Source organism: Panthera pardus, unplaced genomic scaffold (assembly GCF_024362965.1).
Source record: "Panthera pardus isolate Hobbes unplaced genomic scaffold, ASM2436296v1 HiC_scaffold_21, whole genome shotgun sequence".
NCBI classification, from domain to species: domain Eukaryota; kingdom Metazoa; phylum Chordata; class Mammalia; order Carnivora; family Felidae; genus Panthera; species Panthera pardus.
The window spans coordinates 29,645,363-29,657,851 of NW_026526777.1; positions in this window are offsets into that span (position 1 = coordinate 29,645,363).

The following is a 12,489-nucleotide window of genomic DNA, read 5'->3' on the forward strand; positions in this document are numbered from 1 at the left end:
ATGTTGATTGCATACCTGGGTGCTGAGAAAGCAATGTTGAACAAGACAGCCGAGGAAGCAAAATTTTAATGAGAAAACATGGGGATCTCAGGGCCAAGCAGTCCAGCTCTCCTTCGTTGTCCTGTCTCTATGTCTATAGGCTAGAAGCCTTGTTTCTTCACTTACAGAAACCTTCAGGGGCGCCTGGGTGGCTCCGTCGGTTGAGCCTCCGGCTTCGGCTCAGGTCATGATCTCACGGTTTGTGAGTTCGAGACCTGTGTTGGGCTCTGTGCTGTCAGCTCAGAGCCTGGAACCTGCTTCAGATTCTCTCTCCCTCTCCCTCTGCCCCTCCCCCACGTGTGCTCTGTCTCTCCGTCTCTCAAAAATAAATAAATGTAAAAAAAATTTTTTTGAAGAAAAAGAAATCTTCAGTGTGTCCCCTCAAAAACAAAGAAACAAAGAAACCATTAGGCACTACAAAGTTACTTTTTAATTGAATGCATGTTTACATATACTATCATCCGCTTTCAAATGGTTACAGCGATAGAGGGTAACTCTTACTGAGTACTTTGTATCAGGCCCACTTTTACATTTGCGTAATCCTCACCACAATCTACATATCTTCATTTGGCAAATGGAGAAACCAAGATGCAGAGGATTTGAGTAAATGGTGAGGACCTTGTGTGATTTCAAAACTCAAGGAACTAGAATAAGTAAAAAATAATAATAATAACTTTGTAGTACTTTGTTTCTTTGTTTTTGAGGGGACACACTGAAGATTTCAATAAGTGAAGAAACAAGGCTTCTAGCCTGTAGAGATAGAGACAGGACAGTGAAGGAGAGCTGGGCTGCTTGGCCCTGAGATCCCCACATTTTCTCATTTAAAATTTGCTTCCTCGGCTGTCTTGTTCAACATTGCATTCTTAGCACCCAGGTGCGCAATCAACCAGGTTAATGACCAAAGAGGGGCACCTGGGTGGCTCAGGCGGTTAAGCATCTGACTTCGGTTCAGGTCATGATCTCATGGTTCATGAGTTCAAGCCCTGCATTGGGCTCTGAGCTGGCAGTGTAGAGCCTGCTTGGAGTTCTCTCTCTCTCTCTCTCTCTCTCTCTCTCTCTCTCTCTCTCTGCCCCTCTCCCACTTTCTCTATCTCTCTCTCAAAATAAGTAAATAAACATATATATATGAATGACCAAATAGAGGGGGAGAAAAGATTAAGCTGATGACAATAAGATGTTTGGTTGGCTGAAGTTTTGCAGCATCTGATAAACCAATATGGGATTGAAAAGTTTATGCTGCATATCCAGCATTCTATCATTTCTGGACACAGTTGTGGCTTCCATCTGAATAGCTAACAGAATTTTATAAGGATTACCTCATCAACCTTCACAACAGTTTCTGCATGGCCTGTGTGGTATGAGGCCAAATGTGTAACTGAGCAACTGAAACTCATGACTTCCCCAAATCAGTGCTGTGAATCAGTCCAAACTGGAAAGTGAACGCTGGCTCTCACGTTCCCAGGCACAGCATTATATTTTCCCAGATCCCAAAGACATTTTTCCTTTATGTATCCCCTACTTAAACCAAGGTCTGGCTCGGGGTCAAACACTGGTTTGGGAGTAAAGACCCTGGGTTCCGTTACTGTTCTGCCATATGATTGGGGGGAACATATGTCACTTCTCTGCTCTCTGGTTCCCGCTGCTGTAAAACAAAGAGGTGGGTTTGGGCAACTTCTAAGATACTTCCAGGGCCAACAGTCTTCAGTGGGAGCCTGGCATCGATATACTTTACGAGATCATAACTAAAGGCTAAATCAATCAGATGCCTCGAATTCAGGATTTAAATCTTTTGAGCAGGGGTGACTTTTTTATTTCCAGAAAGCTTTATGATGAGACTATTGGGAAAAGCTAGGAGGGGTTACAGAGCAGGAAATGGAATCCTTCCATGAAGGCAAGAACCAAATCAACACTGGGATGAGAGAAGAGGATGGATGTAGCTGTTTGTTAGTAAATACAGGAGTCCTACCACTTAAGTCATCAAGATCTAGAGTTGTAGAGTATCACCTAGTCAACCAGGAAGATTTGGGGTTGGGTTATCAACTTCTTGATGGAAAAAATGTGAATGCCCATCAGTAGAGGAAGGGAGCGACCCTTCACGTAAGGATCCATTGCAACAAATGGAGAGATTTCCAAGACATCTCTCTCTCTCTCAATCTCTCTCTCTCTCTCTCTCTCTCTCTCTCTCTCTATCTCTCTCAAAAATTAAAAAAAAAATTAAAAAAATTTTTAATAAAAAAATAAAAGTCATATGTATTCATGGAATTACCCTGGATATTCCTAGAAGAATGCACAAGAAACTGAGGAGTAGTCGAGAGACCTAGTTTTCTCTTTTTATGCTTTGGTAGCTTTTGATTCATAAGCATTATTACTTATTCAAAATATAAATTAGCATATATTTTTAGCTAACTTCTTCACTTGTTCCTGCAGTGTAACTTCTGCTCCTACCACACTACTGAACTGCTCTCACAAAAGTCCTTGATGAGCTCCTTGTTTTGATCCTTCTGCTCTTGTGTCTTTGGCCTCCGTGGCAAGTGGCACTTATGAGTGCTCCTTTGTTCTTAAATCTACCTTCCCTCGGGCACCATGGCCTTCCTGGGAACACCTGGCCTTTCTCACCCTGGTCTTTCTTTCCTATTCGCCTCTCTGCTGCCTTCCGCACCTTCTCTGTTTGCTCACCCAGCCAGTAGAGAAGCTACTCAAAACTCAGTCCTTGGTCCCCACCTTCCTCGACACTCCGCTCTTGGCATTGCAATGGTGTCTTTATGGCTTCAATTCTCACTCATCCTTATGCAGGTGACTCCCTAATCTATGTCTCAACTTCTCACTCCTCTCCTAACTTCCTAAACCTGCTGGCCATTTCCACCCAGATACAGCCCTAGGACCTCAAATTGAACAATCAAAACCAAACTCCCCACACTGCCCTCTCACAGGGCTTCTGGCCGCAGTCTCCCAAATTCTGCAAAGAGCACCATTCCATGCTTAAACGTCATCATCCTGAAGCTCTCCTCTCTCGTCCCATCCATGCAAGCCATCCAAATAGCTCTCACTTCCATTTACTCATTTCTCTTCCCCCAAATTTCTCATCCCCTCTCTTTCACTCCCATTCAGTGTCTCTCTCTCTCTCTCTTTACTGTTTTTATGGAAGCATAGATGACACACAATGTTACATTATGTCAGGCATACCACATAGTGATTCAGTAAGTCTGTATGTTACCCTGTGCTCACCACAAGTGTAACTACCATATGTCACCACTGATCACCACTACAATACCCTTGACTAGATTCCCTATGCTATACTTTCATCCCTGTGACTTATTCTTTCCATAACTGGAGACCTGTACCTCCCACTCTCCTTCTCCCATTTTGCCATCTCCCACCCTCGCCCCTCTGGCAACCATCAGTTTGTTCTATTGTTTCTCTTCTTGAACCCACACATTCAAACTCATCATCTTCCTAAACCTGAATTTTGATGATTCAACAATATTCACTTCAATGGTTGCAGACTGCACGTCCAGTGCTGTCCTAGACCTTTCAAATACTGTATCATATTTAATTTCATTAGCATGTAAAATAGCATGTAACATGGGGATTAATCTCATTTTACAGATGGGAAATAGGGGCTCCGAGAAGTTAAAAGAATTTCTCAAGCCTCCATGGGAAGAATACAGCTAACACTGAAAGTCACAGCTCCTGATATCAAGTTCAGTAGTCCTTCCATCCCCGTTCATCTGCTTGGTGGCAATGCCTTGCTTACTAGATGTAGTCTAAACCTTTGCCTTGACTTTGAAGATTCTCTGCAAAATAGCCTATCCGTATTTCCCCAGTACTCTCCTATTCATAGCAAGCCAAATTACTCTCAAGATCTTCAACATATTTGATCCTTTCCAAGCCTTATTGGTTGGGATAATTTTCACCTTCCTCTGTAATGCCCTCCACCAGACCAACATAAGCCATCAAAATCTCATCTTACAATTAAACCTTAAATGCCACCTGTGCCGTGTCGCTTTCCCTGCCCTCTGTCCCTAGGTTTCCCTGATCTATTTGTGCTCTGTTATGGTATGTTTGGGCTCGAATTAAAACTTTTTCTGTGTACCGTAAGAGAAGAGACAATCTTATTCTGCTTTATAATCTCCTTCAGTGCCTAATATATAATAGAGCACACATAGTATTTGTTGAATAGTTGAAAGAATCAGTAAATTAACAGACAAAAAAAATATATATATTAACACACATTCTAGACCCGTGGAACAGATCAATATAATGTAACTAGCTTATATGGGAATAAAAAACGGAAAGTTGATCTCCTTAATACTGTAGTGGTTCTCAGGGGTTCCTGAATACTAGTCTATTATGTTTTATTAAAATATGTACTGAGAAAAAGTAATAATTTTTTCATAAAACTAATTTTTTCCTCTTAAGGATTATTTTATTTTTTTTATTATGAGGTTAGTCCCTTCTTGCTTTTTTTTTCCTGTTAAAATGTCCTTTCTCTTGTGAAATAATGGTGATCATTGATTATGATGGTGTTTTATTGTATCCTCATTGGTAAAATAAAAGGTTAATAACCCTATGTTCATTACTCTCCAGTTTATTTATTTATTCATTCATTTAGGAAACTTGGCTGCTTTGTGAAACCCCAAAGTCTGGAGGCCACGGCTCTAGTCAACTGAACTTCCAGATTAGCTCTTAAACAAAACTGGCTCCAAACAGCATTCAGAAAAACAAAGCCAAAATCTGTTGTTTTTGTGTATCATATTTGCTATGGAAACAGTTATTATTGTAATTTCAAATATGTTGGTATTTTCAAACATGTTGGTATTTGAACAAGTCATGGCCTAAAGGCTAAGTTGTTGTGGGATTTTTTTTGGCCACTAAATATGTAAATCAAATCTTCCTTTAAAGCACTACTTAGCTATGCTTAAACTTTTGTGGACCTCTTTCAAAATAGATTTGGAACTATTGGTAGACACAGGCAATGATCATTCCTTTCATGATGATCTACAGACAGCTGAAAAAATATACTGTACTTCTTTCTGATGTTTGGTCTTTTCAGTCAGGATAATAGGAGAATTCTGAATGTATGATTTTGATTAACGGGAACAAAATATGGTGGCTTCCTTCTCCTACTTTAGTTTTCTCATCTGTTGCCCATCTTCCTCCTAACTTTCCAGATCAGAGAAATGTAACTTCCTGTTTAGTTTCTTACGTTGCTAATTTAAAGGTTCTGGATAAAACTAGAAGAGGAAAATTACAGCTTGACTTGGGAATTAGAAAAGGCAAAAGCTTGTGGCATGCAGAATGGTATTCTTTATGGAAGCTAGAGAAGTCAAAATGTTATTTTTGCCCTAAACATTTCACTTTTAGGTGATTCAAAATGAAAGCTGGAATTGAAAAGGAAAGAAAAGCAAATGTGCTGAGAAAGTCGTCCACCATTCCGAAATAAAAGAGGTTTCCTTAAAAATAGAAGCAATACTCTCGTGCTTTCGCTAATCCACTCAAAATCTGCTTAAACCTATTTCTTACTGTATTTTAAAACATTTTTTGTTATATTACACTGGTGGACATAATTCAGAATAATGACCACTTGTAAATAAAATGGAATATTTTATTTGTTTGGAATTGGAAGTACTAGGAACCACCTGGATGTGTGCAAATAGAAACAATTATCTCCCCCACTGAGTCTTGTATGTTTTTGTGAATATCCACATAAAGTGGTTGGTTCAAGCGGGTTGGATACCCTTACACCATTTAAGTTTTTATTTCACTGGAAATAAATGTTATTGTTTATCTTCCATGGGCCACTTTAGCTAGTGTGGTTAACTTTTTAGAGTTGGGGTGGGAGTGGGAAATGGGAGCAGAAATGTGGGGGCGGGATCAGAAGAAGGTGGATGTAACCGCAGCCTGTTCCCAAATCCTGGCCAGCACTTTTTTTTTTTTAAGTATGTTTTTTTCTTTTCATTAAAAGCAGGAAAATACCATAAATAACTTAAGGAACACTACCTCAATACAAAAAAAATTTAGAAAACATCCTTCTAATTGCAAGTGAGTGCATTTTTTATACCTAAAACACAATTTTTCTCTCATGATAAAAGGAATCCAGTCATTTCTTTAAAAAAAAAAATATGGGGGCACCTGGGTGGCTCAGTCGGTTAAGCGTCCGACTTAGGCTCAGGTCATGATTTTGGAGTTTGTGAGTTCGAGCCCTGCGTCAGGATCTGTGCTGACAGCTCAAAGCCTGGAGCCTGCTTCAGATTCTGTGTCTCCCTCTCTCTGCCCCTCCCCTGTTTGTGTTCTCTCTCTTTCTCTCTCTTCTCTTTCTCAAAGAATAAACATTCTTAAAAATTTAATTTAAAAAATACAAAAAGTACAAAAAAAGCTGGAGCATTTGGGTAGCTCAGTTGGTTAAGCATCTGACTCTTGATTTCAGCTCAGCTCACAGTCGTGGGATCAAGTCCTACAGTGGGCTCTGCATTGGGTATCGAGCCTGCTTAATATTCTTTCTCCTGTGCATGAGCACTCTTTCTCTCAAAAAATGAAACGAAACAAAGGAAAACAAAAAGCAAATGAAAAAATAAACACTTATAATTTCATCACCCAGAGACAGGCTTTGTTTATCCTTTCATTCATTTTTTACTAAAACGAGCTTGTATTGTACATCCCACTTATAACTTGTTTCTTTTATGTAATACTATAGTTAATAGACCTTGATATTAATATTATTATTTTTTGAAGTTTATTTATTTTGAGAGAGAGAGAGAGAGAGAGAGAGAAAGAGAGGGGGAGGGTGGGACAGAGAGAGAGAGAGGGAGAGACAGAGACCCAAGCAGGTTCCCCAATGCCAGCCTGGAGCACAATGCCGGCTCGAACTCACGAACCATGAGATCATGACCTGAACTGAAATCAAGAGTCTGACTGAGCCACCCAAGCACCCTGATATTAATATCAAGGGATATTAATAAATACTCATCTAAAACATCAACTTAATGCATAATAGAATTTCATCATATGGGTGTATTGTTTTTAATTTTTAAAAACTTTTTTCTAGGTTTTTTATTTGTTTTGAGAGAGAGAGAGAGAGAGAATGAGCACACGTGGGGGAGGGGCAGAGAAAGAAGGAGAGAGAGAGAATCCCAAGCAGGCTCCACACTGTCAGTGCAGAGCCCAATGCAAGGCTCAGTCTCAGGAAGCATGAGATCATGACTTGGACTGAGCCATCCAGGCACCTCTACTTTTTAGGTTTTAACCAAGCCTCTATTATAGGATATTTTTGTTATTTCTATATTTTTTGTCTTTAGGAATACTGCTATAAGGAATGCTCTCAAAAGTATACTTTTGCCTATTTCACTGATTATTCTTAGGTATGGATAAATTAAATGTGAATTGCCAAGTCATTTTTGTATGTCTTTTGATATATATGCTATACTGCCCTTCAGAAAGATAGTGCCAAAGATTTATTATAGGGTGTTTGTCTTCTTCTCATATTGATTTGTGAGAGATAGACATTAAACATATTAACTCTTTTTCTGTCAAATACAGTCATCTTTCCAAGTGATCATTTCTCTTTTGATGTAATGTTAATTACTGCATTTTTTGGATGTACTTGTTTTTCTGTAGCGAATTCTGTCAATCTTTTCATTTCCAGTTTCTGCCTTAGATGTTAAACTTTAAAAAGCTATTCATCCACTGCCACCCCACCGAAAGGACATTTAATGTACATAAACTGTCATAGGCATTTTGTTGTTTTCAAGTAATTTTCACACCCAATGTGGGGCTCAAATCCACGACCTCAAGATCAAGGGTTGCACGTTCTACTGACTGAGCCGGCCAAGCTCCCCTGTCACAGGTGTTTGGTCTGCAGAAATATTGAGCCTCCACTGTTTTGATCTCTAGAACATTTTACTCTATGTACTAACACAAGCATTTTAATCAGAATTATACCAACAATGCTGATTGTGAAGATAGTGTTTTCAGAGAGAGTGTCATTAGACTAATTTCGTTCTTTGGTCAACTGTCTCTGCTCTGTAGTTAAACCATTCCCAATTTTGTTTCGATTTTTTTTTTAATGTTCTCCTGAGATTATTTTCACCAAAATTAGTTCTTTTCCATGTAAATTTACAACCAAGATTTTTTTTTTGTATGACTCTCTTGTTTATATCAAATTCTAACAGCAACTTGCTACTGTAAGTTTTCTTCTGTGGCCATTATTTTTAACAGGTTCAATTTCCCTGAGTCACATTTTTATACCTATAATTTTGTTAAAAAGATGTGATTCTCTAAGGAATTTTTTATCCATTACAACTTTGTGTGCAGTCCAGGCCATAGTCTGTGTGTGTGTGTGTGTGTGTGTGTGTGTGTGTGTGTGTGTGTTATTATTTCTACTAGTAATTTTCATTATGAATTGAATAAAAGAATGATGGGGTCACAGTGATGTAAATGTAATACCTACCATACAACACAAGAGAGCAGAGAGTAGAACGCCTTTGCCAGCCCAAGGAGAGTAAGTGACATGGTGGCTTAAAATACGTTCAAAATTCTTTAATTTTCCCTTCAAAAGATAGAGCCTGATTCCCCTTCCCTTGAATTTGGGATGGAAAAAAGAGACTCAATTCTAAAGAATAAGAAAAAAGCACAAGACAGTGTCCATAAGCTAATCATTGGAGAGACAAGGTCATAAAAGGCATTGCAGCTTTCTGCTTCTTCTCTCTTGGATCTCTTGGTCTGGGGAAATCCTGCTGCCATGTTGTAAGGACACTCAAGCAGCTTATAAAGAGGTCTACCTGGTGAACAGCTGAGGCTGCCTGCTAGCAGTCATGTGAGTGAGCCATCTTAGAAGCTCACCCACCAGTCCCTGGCAGGCCATCAGAGAGAGTGAATAGCCTCGTGGGAGGCTGAGCCATAGTGACTCCTAGACTTTCCCTAGACTTCTGACCCTGAGAAACTGCATGAGATAGTTTTGGGTTAATCAATTATGCAGCAATAGTGAAAGGATATGACAGTGCATTGGGGGAGGGGTCACTAAAGTCTTCCTGGAGATGGGACCTGGGGAGTGATTTGCTCTCCACCAATGACATTATAACAAATGTTCTTCTCTGTTTTGCTTCTCCAACCCCCTCTACACACTTTCTACTTTCAACCTCTCTACCCTCCTATCCTTATCCTTCTTCCCCTCCACATTCTCTCCCTCCCTCTCCTTTTATCTTCCCAAATAGCAATGGGAAGGGTTGTATAAACCACTCTGGATCTTTGGTAAGAAGAAAAAAGCTTTGAGGATTACATTTTACTCCCTCTAAGAAATATTCATTTCCATGGTTTATATGACTTATATAAACACAGATTTATATGTGATAGACCGATACTCCTTCTCCTCCCTCCTCCCAATCCTCCTAGAATGTTTATTCATTTTGTGCCCATTGTGGATGGGCACCACAGGATTTCAAATGAACTCTTTAGGAAATAGCTATTTTATTTATAGCTGAGGGAATATTTAAAAACAACTACAATATGGGGCACCTGGGTGGCTCAGTCGGTTGAGTGTCTGACTTTTCAGCTCAGGTCATGATCTCAAGGTTTGTGAGTTCAAGCCCAGCATCGGGCTCTGTGCTGACAGCTAAGAGCCTGGAGACTGCTTCTGATTCTGTGTCTCCCTCCTTCCTGTCCTTCCCTCCCTCATTCTCTCTCCCTCTCTCTCTCTCTCTTTCAAAAATAAATAAACACTAAAAAAATTTTTAATTAAAAAAATAATAAAAACAACTACAATATAAAAACAGTGATTCTAGATAGTCTAATTAGATACTTGGTTTTTACTGATGAATAGAACTAAAAGAATGGATCCACAGCCCTAAATGTCTTTTTCCAAGAAGAAAATTTGCTGACAGCGACAGGATGAATCACTGAAAACACAGAAGTAAAGCCTATTTGTCCCACTTTTCAGAAAGTTTGCATTTTGAGATTTTGGTAAAACTGCTTATAGGGTTGTCCATTCTACTTAGAACTCTCTTGGCCTCAGTTGTTCACCAAGTGGGCCTCCCCAAGGCTGCTTGAGTGTCCTCACAACATGGCAGCAGGATTCATGTGGAGGATTCTCTCTCCAAGAGCAATAGTTATAAAAGACAGAAGATGTAGTTTGTAGTTTAAGTGATAATAAGATTTTCAGTTTGTTTATTTACTCCTGTTGCTCACAAATAAAACATTTTAACTCTCTCTTACTTTTGGTGGGGGGGGGGCGGGGGGTGGTGAAGGTTCATTTTGTTTAGTAATTGGAATCATGCTGCATGTACTGTTCTTTATATGCTTGTTGGAAATGTTCCCAGACCAGCACATTCCTTTTATCACTGCATAATATTCCACAGAGTTAACGTTACCATCTTCATGGACATTTGGGTCGCTTCATTCTGCTGTTATCATTGTGCCCACTTTTGTGCACAGATTTGAGTACAGGGGCAGGAATCTGAGAGGGAAAGTCTCAGTTTGAGTGCCTGCTGATCTGAGGTGATGGTGCCTCTTACTTTTTTAAATAGCTCTCTTGGCAAATACTCTTGGGGATCCATCAGCTATAACGTGTTTTGTGCCTCGATTTCTTTCCTTCAGGAAACTCTTTTTCACCAGACGCTTCCAGCTGAACATCTAAATGGATAGTAAATTATTTTGTGGAATAATTGCATGTGATAAAGCAATAAAAACTCAAAAATATGATGACCTCATTATAGCATGACTCTACACAGAACTGTCTCTTCTGAAACATGGTAACTAATCACAGTAAATGTTGGAACTAATACTTAGTCTATAAATTGCCTTCCAGGCTAATAAGCATCCCCAGACAGAATTCCAACATTAAAAAGAGTGTCACCGCCTTAAATTTAAATCTAATGAAGATTAGAAGCAACATTCAATTTAGAAAAATCATTTCTACTCAAAGCTGCCCCAGTTGATGAAATGCTAAAATAACAATTGTAATTCAAAGGACTGTATTGTGTTTCTTTAGACATTCCAAAGGGACTGGAGAAAGTGCTGAGTAAAAGAATGAAGGGAACAGTCCTGCCTGGAGGAAAGATGGGCCAAGTGGCCTCAGAAGCCTTGTCGAATCTTTGAGTTCTGTGACACTTCCGTGATTATGCACAATTTCCTGGAACTTTTAAAAAACTATTTTGTCATCATCTTTTAAAACATATACATTAATAGTTGTAGTTGCAGAACAACATTATGCAGTTTTCACTACAAGGTGTTTTTTTTAAACTGATTCTCTAGGATCCCAGATACTTTTTCTTAGAGAAAACTCTCTAAAAGGAAACAAATCACGACACTTTCCCAAAGGGAATGTCATAGCTCTTCCTAGGTTCCAAATCTAGAACTAAAACTACACTATGTAACAAATACTTGCCAAGAGTATGATTGGTTTTTGATCAAAGATCTTCCTGAAGCACCTACTTTTCCCATTGCATCCGTTCCCCAAAAGTCTTAGAATAAAAGGTGAGAACATAATTCGTGAAGGAAGAAAATCAGTTTCTACATAAAATGTGTGGTTTGTTTTACTTGGTGTGTGTTGCTTTCAGAATTTGTTTAAAAATATTTAAAGAAAAAAACCCTAATCCCTTGACAGAAGGCTGTATGATGAATAAAGCGTTCCAGCCAAGTTATAAACCTCAGCAAAGGGAGGTTTAAATGGCAAGTGTTGGGCAGGACAGCGTCCTCACTAGGGCACGACTCTGTGCAAACAAAGAGGCATTCATGAGTCTTGTCAGCCACTTAATGTTCCAGTCTGTCACCAGCTAAGCATAAGGTTCCCGGAGCTGCTAGTGAAGTTTATCTGGAAAACTCCAACATGACTTCGGCACTTTTATTTCATTAGGTAATAAGGTGCATTTACAGTTCAGCAAAACTAAGAAACTTCAAGCTCAGTGTATCCCCCAACCAAGCTGACTTTTGTTTGCTGGTTTTCTTTAGCTACCTCCTGACTAGACATATCGAACAACCATTAAAAAAAAAAAAAAAACAACAACATGGTTTGCTGTTTAACTGTGATATAATTCACTTTAAATTAAAAAAAAAAAAAAAAAGAAAATCACAGTAATCGCAATGGAACTGTGTGTAGGCAAGTTCCTCCTTTGTGGGTTGCAAGCTTATTTTAGGGCCTAATTAGAGAAGATTCTTCTTTGATACTTTCTCTACTTGATTTTAAGGAATGTGTTACAGAGAATGTTCTGCTGGAAAAGCAGAAATAGAAATAGCACAAGAATGGATTAATACAATAGTTCTCAACTCTCCATTTTTATGTTCCCCATGTCACTTATCTATTAAAATACCTAAAGCAGAAGAAACATGCCTCATTTTATTATTTTTTTATGTTTTATTTATATTTGAGTGGGGGGGGGAAGGGACAGAGAGGTAGGCAGACACAGAATCTGAAGCAGGCTCCAGGCTCTGAGCTGTGAGCACAGAGCCCAATGCAGGGCT